Source organism: Elephantulus edwardii, unplaced genomic scaffold, assembly GCF_000299155.1.
Source record: "Elephantulus edwardii isolate Elephantulus edwardi_28Jun2011 unplaced genomic scaffold, EleEdw1.0 scaffold00249, whole genome shotgun sequence".
Lineage (NCBI taxonomy): Eukaryota > Metazoa > Chordata > Mammalia > Macroscelidea > Macroscelididae > Elephantulus > Elephantulus edwardii.
This window is the reverse complement of record NW_006399999.1, coordinates 1,700,855-1,712,939: the sequence shown is the minus strand read 5'-3', so window position 1 is coordinate 1,712,939 and position 12,085 is coordinate 1,700,855. Positions and strand designations below refer to the sequence as shown.

General features: G+C 37.0%; 2 pseudogenes; one reads left to right on the top strand and one right to left on the bottom strand.

Moving 5' to 3' along the window:
- Positions 1–197: 197 nt before the first annotated feature.
- On the top strand, positions 198–1,095 carry LOC102847550 (annotated as a pseudogene).
- Positions 1,096–10,677: 9,582 nt separating this feature from the next.
- LOC102847153 overlaps positions 10,678–12,085 on the bottom strand; it is a 20,064-nt pseudogene continuing 18,656 nt past the window's right edge.

Genomic DNA, 12,085 nt, shown 5'->3' with positions numbered 1-12,085 from the left:
GCATAGGGTCGCTATGAGTCGGAAACGACTCGACGGCACATAACAACAACACAACAATATAAAATTATAGAAAAAAGGAACCTGAACTTTAGTTAAAACACAGCTTAGTTAAAACAATCGGCAGCGGCAACAGCAGGGGCGGGAGAAGAGATTTAATTTAATTGATTTTCTGTGGTTGTTAGTTGTTCGCTAGTCTCATGGTGTTGGAAGCTCCACATTTTTTCAAAGGGACTGAGAAGCTGCTGGAAGTTTGGTTCTTCCGGCAGCAGCCCGACGCGAACCAAGGGTCTTGGGATCTTCGCACCATTCCAAGATCTGAGCGGGATAAACTTTTGAAGGATGTGCAATGTTCAATCATAAGTGTCACAAAAACTGACAAGCAGGAAGCTTGTGTACTCAGTGAGAGTAGCATGTTTGTCTCCAAGAGACAGTTCATTTTGAAGACATGTGGTACCACCCTCTTGCTTAAAGCACTGGTTCCCCTCTTGAAGCCTGCTAGGGATTACAGTGGGTTTGACTCAATTCAGAGCTTCTTTTATTCTCGTAAGAATTTCATGAAGCCTTCTTACCAAGGGTAGGTACCCACACCAGAATTTCCAGGAAGAAATAGAATTTCTTAATGCAATTTTCCCAAATGGAGCAGCATACTGTATGGGACATATGAATTCTGACTGCTGGTACATGCATACTCTGGCTTTTCCAGAGAGTCGGGTAATCAGTCAGAGAGATGAAACCCTGGAAATTCTGATGAGTGAACTTGACCCAGCAGTTATGGACCAGTTCTACATGAAAGATGGTGTTACTGCAAAGGATGTCACTCGTGAGAGTGGAATTCGTGACCTGACACCAAGTTCTGTCATTGATGCCACACTGTTCAATCCTTGCAGGTATTCAATGAATGGAATGAAATCAGATGGCAAACCAGGAAAATTTGTGACCATTCTGTTTGTAAATCAGAGTTCTAAATGTCGCACAGTGCTTTTTTCGCCCCAGATGACTGAAGGTTTTAAACGTCTTGATTGTCAGAGTGCTTTGTTCAATGATTACAACTTTGTTTTTACCAGTTTTGCTAAGAAGCAGCAACAGCAGAGTTGATTAAGAAAAATGAAGAAAAAACGCAAAAAGAGAAAACAAATAGAAGGTGGTGGCTCCTATCTAGATATTGATACTGGGGGCAGTGATTTCCATAACCACCACCTAGTAGTTGCAGAAAGCCCTAGATGTAATCATAGTGTAATCATTTTGAGTTGTATGCATTATTAATTCAAGGAGTTAGATATCTTGTATGAATGCTCTCTTCTGTGCTTAGGTATTCTATGCCACTCTTGCTGTGAAATTGAAGTGCAGGTAGGAAAAAACTTCTACTGTATGAAACTTTACAACCGTTGTGAAAACAATTCAATTTGGTTTATTCACAGTCTAATATTTCTCCAGGTATCACTCAAAATTCCCCACAGACAAGGTTTTCGTCCTCATTAGGTATTGGCCTCAGCCAAACCATCTGGGACTTTTCTATTAAACAGCTGCCAGAATTTTACATACAGTTACCTCCAGTTTCTAGAACATATTCTCACAAAGGTTATTGAAATAGATTTCTACTTCATAAAGATGATTTTTGCAACAATTAAAAATGTTTCCTCGATGAAAAATAAAGCTGCAAATAGAGATACCATTTGACCCAGCGATTCCACTACTGGGAATAAACCCAAAGAGACCATAACTGCCACTCAAGCAGATAACATGCACACCCATGTTTATCTTAACTTTGTTCTCAATAGCGAGGAAACAACCCAGGTGCCCATCAACAAATGAATGGATAGAGAAGCTGTGGTATAGTCACACAATGGAATACTACGCTGCATTGAAGAACAAGGAACTCATGCAATATTATCAAAATGGAGGACATTATGCTGAGTAAAATATCTCAGTCACAAAAGGACAAACACTACATAGTGCCACTGTTGTAAAACAATACTGACATCAGGGTTGGGGGGAAACTGAGAAAGATGGGATAAATAATGTATAATGCATTGAAACAGATGAGGGAGAAAACTGTTTAAAAGGGATATGTGATTAGGTATTTTTGTCATGACAGGAGTCCAAAAGGAAGGCTTCATAATGGAGTAGACTTGGGTGGAGGGATTATAAAACAACGAAAGCATTTTTCTTTTACTTTTCAAAGAGAAGAGTGTACTGGCGGGGACAGGGTGGGAGGAGAGATCTGGGCAGGGAGAACAGTTCAACAATGGATGAATGGAAATCCATAGTGTCTGTAAATTTTCATTGAAATTGATAATAAAAAATTGTAAAAAACTATTGGAGGGTGATTCATTAACAACCTGCATCATGCAGATGACACAACCTTGCTTGCCAAAATTAAGGGTAGCCTGAAGCATTTTCTCTGGAAGGCCAAGGACTATAGTCTTCAAAATGGATTGAAGGTCTACATAAAAAAATAAAGATTCTCCCACTGGGCCAATTGGCACAACATGATAGATGGAGAAGAGATTAAGGCTGATAAGAATTTCATCTTGCTCAGCTCTACAATCAACATCAGCAGTCAAGAAATCAAAAGAAGTCTGCTGTGAGGAGCCTCTCCAAAGTGCTAAAGAGCAATGATGTCAGCCTAGAGACTAATGTGTGCTTGATCCAGTCCATGGTCTTCATGATTGCTTCCTTTGCATCAGAGACCTGGACAATGACTAAGGATGATAGAAGAATAGATGCTTTTGTTGGAGAAGAGTCTTGAACACAACATGGACTGCCAAGAGAACAAGCAGGTGTGTCCTGGAGAAGGTGAAACCAAGTTTTCTCTTCGGGGGAAAGGATTTTCAAGCTCCACCTCACACACTGAGTACATAGCTGGAAGCGACCTGTCCTTGAAGAAGGGCATCATGTTTGGAATGGTGGAGGAACAATGCAGGAGAGAAAAACCCTGGATGAGATGGTTTGACATGGTAACTAGGGTAATGGGGCTAGGTGTGTCAGAGACTGGCTTAGAATAGGGCAGAGTTCAGAGCTATTGTACACAGGGCTGCTATGAGTTGCAAGCAATCTGATGGCACATAACAACAGCAACAAAAAGGAAATATTTAAAAAATCATGTGTCATGGAAAAAGATTGTGTAGTCTCCCCTAAAATCAGATACAGCAAAGAAGTTCACTCTTGCCATTTCTACTCCACAAACTGTTGTTAATTCTAACCAGTAATTAGGCCAAGAAAATTCAATAAAAGGCATTTTGATTGGGGGGAAACCAGTAATTCTAATTAATCTACAAGAAAATTATTACTTCTAATAAGCAAATTCATGAAATTTTCTAGATACACAATTAAACCTTGAGAGGACAGTGGCTTTCTGTAAATGGTGATGAAAAAATTTATAAACAGTGGTGACAGTTACATAATATGATATAAATAATATTACTTCATTGTAATGCAAAAATATTTAAATAACAATTTTCAATCACTTATATCATCATAATAAAAAGAAATTCTTTTCAAAGACACATCCAAGGCACCAAAGTAGATTCAGGGGAAAATCTACTGTTTTTCTGTATGGTTCTCAAACAACAAAACTGACAACATAATTTCATTAAAATAACATCAAAAAGAATAAAAAGGTCCTGATTATTATTGTGTTCAGTCAAGTCAGGATTGACCCCATAGCTGACCCTCCAGTGGGTTTCAAAGGCAGTAATCACACAGGAGGAGATTACCCATTGATCTCCCAAGAAGCGGCTGATCGATTTTAATCATATGCCTTTGGTATTTCAGTGTAGATTCTTACTAGGCCACCTGAGCTCCCTAAAAAGCCCTTACACATAAATTAACAAGAGAAGTGGAAAACTCATATTTGGAAAGCTACTAATCATTGTTGAAAAATTAAAGAAGATTTTAACAAATTAAACAAGACCTCATTTTCATGAATTGGAAAAATGTTAAGGCAATACTTCCCCAATTGATCTGCAGACTTAATGCAATTATTTGAAAATCTCAGTTATATGTTTTGCCGAATTTGGCAAGCTGATCCAAAATTTTATGCTGAAAAGCAAAGAAACCAAATTATCCTGATAAGAAAAAAAACGAGTTGAAGGACTCACTTTATTGATTTTATAAATACCCACATAATGAAAATAATCAACACAGCACAATACTGACATCAGCATAGTTGTTTTTGTTGTTAGGTGCTATTGACTCACCTCTGACTCATAGAAACCCTATGTCCAACAAAATGGAACTATGCCTGATCCTGTGTCATTCTTAACATCTTTGGTATATTTGAGCCCATTTTTATAGTCATTGTGCTGATTCATCTTGTTGAATAACTTCCTCTCTTTCTCTGACGCTGCACCTTTTCTAAGATGATGTATTTTTCCAAAGACTGGGCCCTCGTAACAACATGCCCAAAGTGTGAGCCAAAGTTTTACCATTCTCTCCACTAAGTAGCTCTATGGCTATACTTCTGACTAGACAGACATAAGTTTAGACATATGGAAAATTAGAATAGGACTGAATATTCAGAAATATACCCTTGTATTCATGGTGAATTGATTTTCAATAAAGCTGCCAAAAATAGAATGAGATAGTAACAATATTCTTAACATATAATATCGGAACTAGGTATCTGCATGGAAAAAAATAGTCCCCTACCTAACACACGTTACAAAATTAATGCAAATTGGATCAGAAATCAAAACATAAGAACTAAGGCTATAAAACTTTCAGAAGAAAATAAGTGTAAATTTTCATGACTGTATTAAGCACTTTTAGATATGATATAAAAGCAAAAGCAATAAAAAAAGTATATAAATTAAACTTCCTCAAAATTAAAACCTATTGAACTTCAAAAGACACTGTGAATAAAGGAAAAAGACAACTCACAGAATGCAAGAGAGTTTTGCAAATATATATCGGGAATATATGATAAATCCTTTAAGTTAAAAAAGACAAATAATCCAATTTTGAAATGGGCAAAGAAGCAGAATAGACATTTCTTCGAAGAAGATATAAAATGGACAGAGAACACAAACATGAAAAGATGATGCTCGAACTCATTAGTGTTCTCTCTCTCCCCCTCTTTTTTTCTCTCATTGTCAACAAAACAGAATCCACTCATAGCTGACAAGAAGAACAAGTTAGAACTACCTAAGAGAAAGTTGAGAGAAGCTTCCTCGGATACTGGGAATGTCTGTTGCTTATTCTGTATAGTGGTTACAGGGATATATTACATTTGCACAAAGTCACTAAGCCATATATTTATTAGTATATCTGCTTTTCTATATTGTGTTTGGCTTCAATAACATTTTACAAAATAAAGACAATAACTGTTAAAAATACACAGTGGGACATCTCCTCCCTTAAATGCCTAGTAGCATCCTTTCCCCCATAGATAACTCTCTCTCATTGCTGCCAATACAGAACCAACTCATAACTGGCCCTCTAACAAGTTTTCAAAAGGATGTAAATAGCATTGTCCATCTTTTTTCCACAGAACAGCTGATGGATTTTAACTGATAAAGAAGTGTGACCTCTGAGTTAGCAAAACAACTTCATATGGACTATGCCACCAGGTAAGTAGTGCAAATAATTTCTTGGGCCACCTTTAATACAAATACAAATATGCAGTTTTATCCCCTTTCATGTTTTAATACAAATGGCAGCATCTTATAATTGTGTTTCTGCTTTGGCACTGTATCCTGGAGATACTTTCATATCAGTAGAAGAGTTTCCTCATTATTTTTTTTAAATATAAAGTATCCTATTGTATGAATGTAAGGAGAGACAGGTCCTTGGAGAGGGACATCATGCTTGGTAGGGTGGAGGGACAGCACAGGAGGGGAAGACCCTCTATGAGGTGACTGGGGTAATCAGGATGGGTATGTCAGAGGCAATGCGATTGGCACAGGATAGAGCAGGATTTAGGACTGTTGTACATAGGGTCGCTATGAGTGGCAAACGACTCGAAGGCACATAACAACAACAACAACATTGTATGAATGCATCATAATTTATATGTATGCTGGTAGCCTAGTGGCAAGAAACTGTGCTGCAATTCCAAAGGCACACAGTTCAAATCCACAGCTGCTCTGTGGGAGAAGAATGGGCTATCTCCTTCCTTGTGATTAACCACCTCTGAAAACTTACCAAAGGGTCAGCTGTGGGTTGGTTCTGACTCGACAGTACATAACAACAACAACATGTGCTGTTGAGTCAGAAGCAACTCATAGCTGACTCTCTAATGGCTTTTAAGGAGCAATGAATTGCACAGGAAGAGATCGCTCACCTTCCTCGCACAGAGTTCCTAGTGGATTTGAATCTTGTATATTTGAGTTGGCAGCACAACACCTTAACACTTGGCTCTTCTGTTCTGTACAATAGTGTTGTTATTGTGCACAATCGAGTCAGAACCATCCCATAGCTGACCCTCCAAAGGGTTTTCAGAGGCAGTTAATCACACAGAAGAAGATTTCCCATCTTTCTCCCACGGAGTAGCTGATGGCCTTGAAACATGTATCTTTGGGATTGCAGTGTAGAGGATTGAATAAACAATGGACTACTAGGAGATCAAATAGATTTGTCTGGGGGAAGGTGAAACCAGAGTGCTCCTTGGAGGCAAGGATTCTGAAGCTTAGTCTGTCATGCTTTGGGAATTGTTGAAAGGAGAGACCAGTCCTTGGAGGGGGACATCATGCTTGGGAAAATGGAGGGTTAGCACAGAAGAGGAAGACTCCAAATGAAATGGGTTGACATGATAATTGGGCAATGAAGGTAGGTGTGTCAGAGACTATAAGATTGGATCAGGATTGAGCAGGCTTCAGAGCTATCGTATATAGGGTGGTTATGAGTCTCAAGTGATTCCATGGCACTTAAGAACAACAACAAGACATTTTGTAATTGTGTTAAGTCTTTGTATAATATTATTGTGAGTAAAAGTAATACTTTGATAATGTGATATTTTTTAATATTGAATAAAATAAGGATCATCAAATTCATATTTAGTAAAAAAATAACATATATAGCTACAAAGCATTCTGTTCCATGTTGTTTTATATGTGTGTGCATGTTGATATATATATAATCTCAGGAGTGGCATCCATTTCCTAAACAATAGGACTTTGGAAACTTTATAAATACTCTATAAACTTTGGTAAGTGATGATAGTTACACAAAGTCTTCAGGTCTTTTGTTCATAGGGTCCCTATGAATTGTGCTCAACTCGACAGCAATCAACAACAACTATCTATCTATCTATCTATCTATCTATCTATCTATCATCACCTATCTATCTCTTTCTATCTCTCTCTACCTCTATCTCTATATCTATATAAATAAATATACATAAATACATATTTATATACACATATACATAAATACACACACATATATATATAGTTACAAAGTATTTTGTTTCATGTTGTTATTACGTGCTATCTTGCCAAGACTCATAATGACCTTATGCACTATGAACTTTGTCCTATCCTATGCCATCATCACACTTCCAGACACACTAAAGCCCATTGTGGCAGTCATTTTGTCCATCTACCTGGTCAAGGGTCTTCCTCTCCTTTGTTACCCTCTGCCTTTCTGAGCAAGACGCGCCTATCCAAGAAAATAGCCTCTCCCAGCAACATGACCAAAATATGTGAGGCAAATCTTTATCTTCTTTGCCTCCAAGGAGCACTCTGGTTGCACTTTCTCCAAGACTTACTTGTTTGTTCTTTCGACAGACCAGGGTATGTTCAGTATTATTCTCCAACACGACCTCTCAAAGGCATCAATTTTGGTCATCCTTTTTTTTGTCCAGCTTTTAGATGCAATTTATCAGAAAGACAACGGCCTCAATCTGACACATCTTAGTCCTCAAATTGACATCATTCTCTTCAATGATTTGGAGAGGTCCCTAATGTCACATTTTCCCAGTGCAGTACCTCTCCTGATTTCCTAACTGCAGTTACCAAGAATGTTGATTGTGGAGCCAAGTAAAAGAAATTTGTTGACAGTTTTAATCTTTTCTCCATTTATCATGATTTTGCCCATCAGTCCAGTGGTAAGATTTTTTTTTGTTTGTTTTTTGACACTGAGATGCAATCCATATTGAGGATGTATTCTTTAATTTCTGCAACAAGTATTTCAAGTCCTCCTCACCTTAAACAAGCAAGGTTGTGTCATCTGCACAACACAGGTCATTGATGAGCCATACTCTGATCCTGATGCCACATTTTTTTTCATAGAGTACATCTTCTCAAATAATTTGCTCAGCATACAAACTATATAGGTATAGAGTGAGAATACAACACTGATGGACTTCTTAATTTTAAACCATAGTACGCTTGATCTGTTTGCACAACAGCTTCTTGGCCTAGGTATAGGTTTCGCATGAGCACAAAATTTCCACATCTACATCGAGTACTGAAGAGCAACAGTGTCAGTCTTGAGACTAAAGTGCACCTGATCCAGACCATAGTCTTTGCAATTGCTTACCATGAGTCAAACTAGGGATGATTGAAGAAGAATTGATATCCTTGAGCTGTGGTGCTAGAGAAAAGTGTTGAATATACCATGAATGGCCAGGAGAACAAAAAGGTTCATCCTAGAGAGGGTGAAGCCAGCATGCTCCTTGAAGGCAAGAATTCTGAGGTTTTGTCTGACATAATTAAGTGTTCTGTGATTCCCATTCTTCTCATGTTAGCCATAACCTGTTATGATCCACAGTCAAATGCCTTTGCAGAGTCAAAAAAGCATAAATAGACATCCTTTATTCAAAGCCAGGATCCATCTGACATCAGCAATGATATCTTTGGTGCCACAACTTCTTCTAAAATCTGCTTGGACTTCTGGCAGTTCCCTAGCTATGTACTCTTCTATCCATTATAATGATATTCAGTAGCATTTTACTTGCATATGATTTTAATGTTATTATTTAATAGTATTAATGATACTGGGATGCACAGTTGGAAACAATGAAAAAGGAATGGTAGCCAAATTCTGAGATAATCTTTAAGCTTTATACCAAAAATATTCCCTCAAGCTTTTTCAAAGACAAACAGTAGTTTAACTAAATAACAAATACCTGCCTCGAGCATTGTCTTCTTTTTAGATCTATCTAGATGAGATCAAATTGACAACAATTGGAAAGAATACATAGAAAGTTTAGACCAGTTGAGTTTTTGTTAATTGGGAGAAATAACTCAGAAAAGGAGAATGATAATGGTTACATAATCCAAAGAAGGTTATCTGTATCAGTGAATTGTACATTTATAGTTTATTGAGTTGGTGTGTGCTCTGCTGTGTTTATTCTAAATGACAACAAATAAAATTTAAAAGTATGATAAAATAGCTCATCTAAGGATTCTTTTGAAGATCAGAAATTTAATAAAAATTTCTTTAAATAATGAAAATAAAAGTATGAACTTGGCAACAGAAATGAAACTGGAAATAGAATGATAGGGGAATTTTTAGAGAGCTCAATATCAGCAGTCAGAACTAGACTTGTGGCGGAATGTGAGTCAGATCATCAATTACTCACACGCAAATTCAAACTGAGGCAAAAAAAATTAAAACAAGTCCACAAGAACCAAAGTGTGATCTTGAGTCTATTCTATCTGAATTTCAAAATCATCTTAAGAATAGGCTAGAAGCTTTGAAGAGGAATGAGTTGTGGGAAGACATCAAGTACATCATTCATGAAGAGAGCAAAAGTTCATTACAAAGACACAGGAGAAAGAATAAACCAAAACGAATGTCAGAAGAGACTCTGAAAATTGTACTAGAACATAGTTTGGCCAAAACAAAGGGAAAACATACTGAAGTAAAAGGGCTGAACAGAAGATTTCAAAGGGAAGCCCGAGAAGACACAGCAAAGTACTATAATGGAATGTGCAGAGAGCTGAAATTGGAGATTAAAAAGGGAAAAACTCATTCTGCACTTCTCAAACTGAAAAGCTGAAAAACAAGTTTAAACCTCATGATGCAATATTGAAAGATGCTATGGACAATATGTTGAATGATCCAGGAAGCATCAGAAAAAGATGGGGGAGGGGAAGTAGAAGACAGAGGGAATACAGATAGTCTCTGTACTAAAAAGAAATTCAGAGAGCCGGACAATGAATAAGGAAGGCAGAAAAAGAAGTGATGCCTTTGAGCTGTAGTGTTGAAGAAGAGGACTGAATATTCCATGGACAGCCAAGAAATGTCTCAAGATATGTCTCAGAGAGGATGCAGATAGAGTGCTCTTTGGAGCCAAGAATCCTAAGGCTTTGGCTCATATATTTTGGGCATACTGCTAGAAAGGGCTATATACCTTTGAGAGGGACATAATGTTGGGAAGTGTGGAAGGAAAGAGAGGAAAACCCTGAACCAGATGGCCAAGGTGACTGCTGTAATGGGCTATTGTGTGTCAGGAAGTGTGAGGATGGCACAGGACAGGACTGGGTTCAGATCTCTTTTTTTTAACTTGTAATGAATTTTCATTATTCAAGTGTACAAATTACACACTTATTTCTCAAATTAAAGAAATTTCAGAGAATTAATTTTTGAAAATAGAAACGAAGTGATCATATATATGTAAGACAGATGTTTGAAAGAAACATTTTATATACTTTACAATGTTCAAAACAAAGGAAAGGTAAAATATATAAAACAAGTAAGATATATACATAATATATGATGGATGGAATTTTACAGATGCTTTTTTTCTTCTCTTTTCCTTTTACTTCAAAAGGTACAAATAAATAATTTTGAGGTAGCATATATTGTTGCACTCTTTTGATTTTACTTTTTTTATTATTAATTTTAATGAAAATTTACAGAGACTTTAGAATTCCATTTATTCATTGTTGCACTTTTCTGACAGCCCAACCTCACCCCCAGTTAACTCTTCTCTTTGAAAAGTACAAGAAAAATTCTTTCATTGTTATACAATCCCTCCACCCAAGTCCGCTCCACTATGCAATCTTCCTTCTGGACTCCTGCATAACAATAAAATCACATGTCCCTTTTAAACAGTTTTCTCCCTCTTCTATTTTAATGCAGTATACACAATTATCCCATCTTTCTCAGTCTGCCCCAAAATCTGATGTCAATCCTGTTTTGCAACAGTGACACTATTCAGTGTTTGTCCTTTTGTGACAGAGATATTTCACTCAGCATAATGTCTTCCAGGTTCACCCAATTTGAATAATATTTCACGAGTTCCTTGTTTTTAAATGCAGCATAGTATTTCATTGTGTGAATATACCAGAGCTTCTCTATCCATTCCTTTTTTTGATAGGCACTTAGGTTGTTTCCAACTAAAAGTCTTCTTTGGACAAGTGTCTGTTCATATCCTGTGTCCATTTTTAAATTGGGTTCCCCCCCCCATTTTTTTGTTGTGGTACTTGGATATTTTATAAATTATAGATATAAGTCCTTTATCTACATATCATTTATCCCTTATCTAACATAACATAACAATACTTTTTCTCAGTCTGTGGCTTCTCTTTTTACCCTGTTGGAGAAGTTTTTGGATGTGCATAGGGATTTAACTTAGAATGCCCCATTTGTCTATTTTATCCTCTAGTGGTTGAAGATTTTTCAGAATGCTTGGAATACTGTTAATGTTGTGGATTAGGACTTCTAGAGTTCTTCCAAGCTTTTCTTTTATGAAATTTATAGTCCTTGGTTTTAGTCCCAGGTCCATGATCCACCTGGAGTTCTTTTTTTTTTTTTTTTGTATGGAGTGAGGTGTTTGTTGATCTTACTTGAGTTTTCTGCAGATAGTTATCTATCTGCAGATAATTTTACCAACACCATTTCCCCTGTCATTTCCCCTCTTAACTGATTTTGTCTCCTTGTCAGAAATCAGTTGACCATAAGTAGATGGGCTGATTTCCAGGTTCTCAATTCTATTCCATATGGTCTATATGTCTGTCATTGTACTAATACCACACTGTCTTGACCATTATGACTGAGTGCAGAACAGATTATCCAGGAGGCTGGGCTCTATGAGGAGAAATATGGAGTCAAGATTGGAGGACAATCTATCAACAATCTGCATTATGCAGATGACACAACCCTGCTTGCTGAAACTGAGGAGGACCTGAAGCAC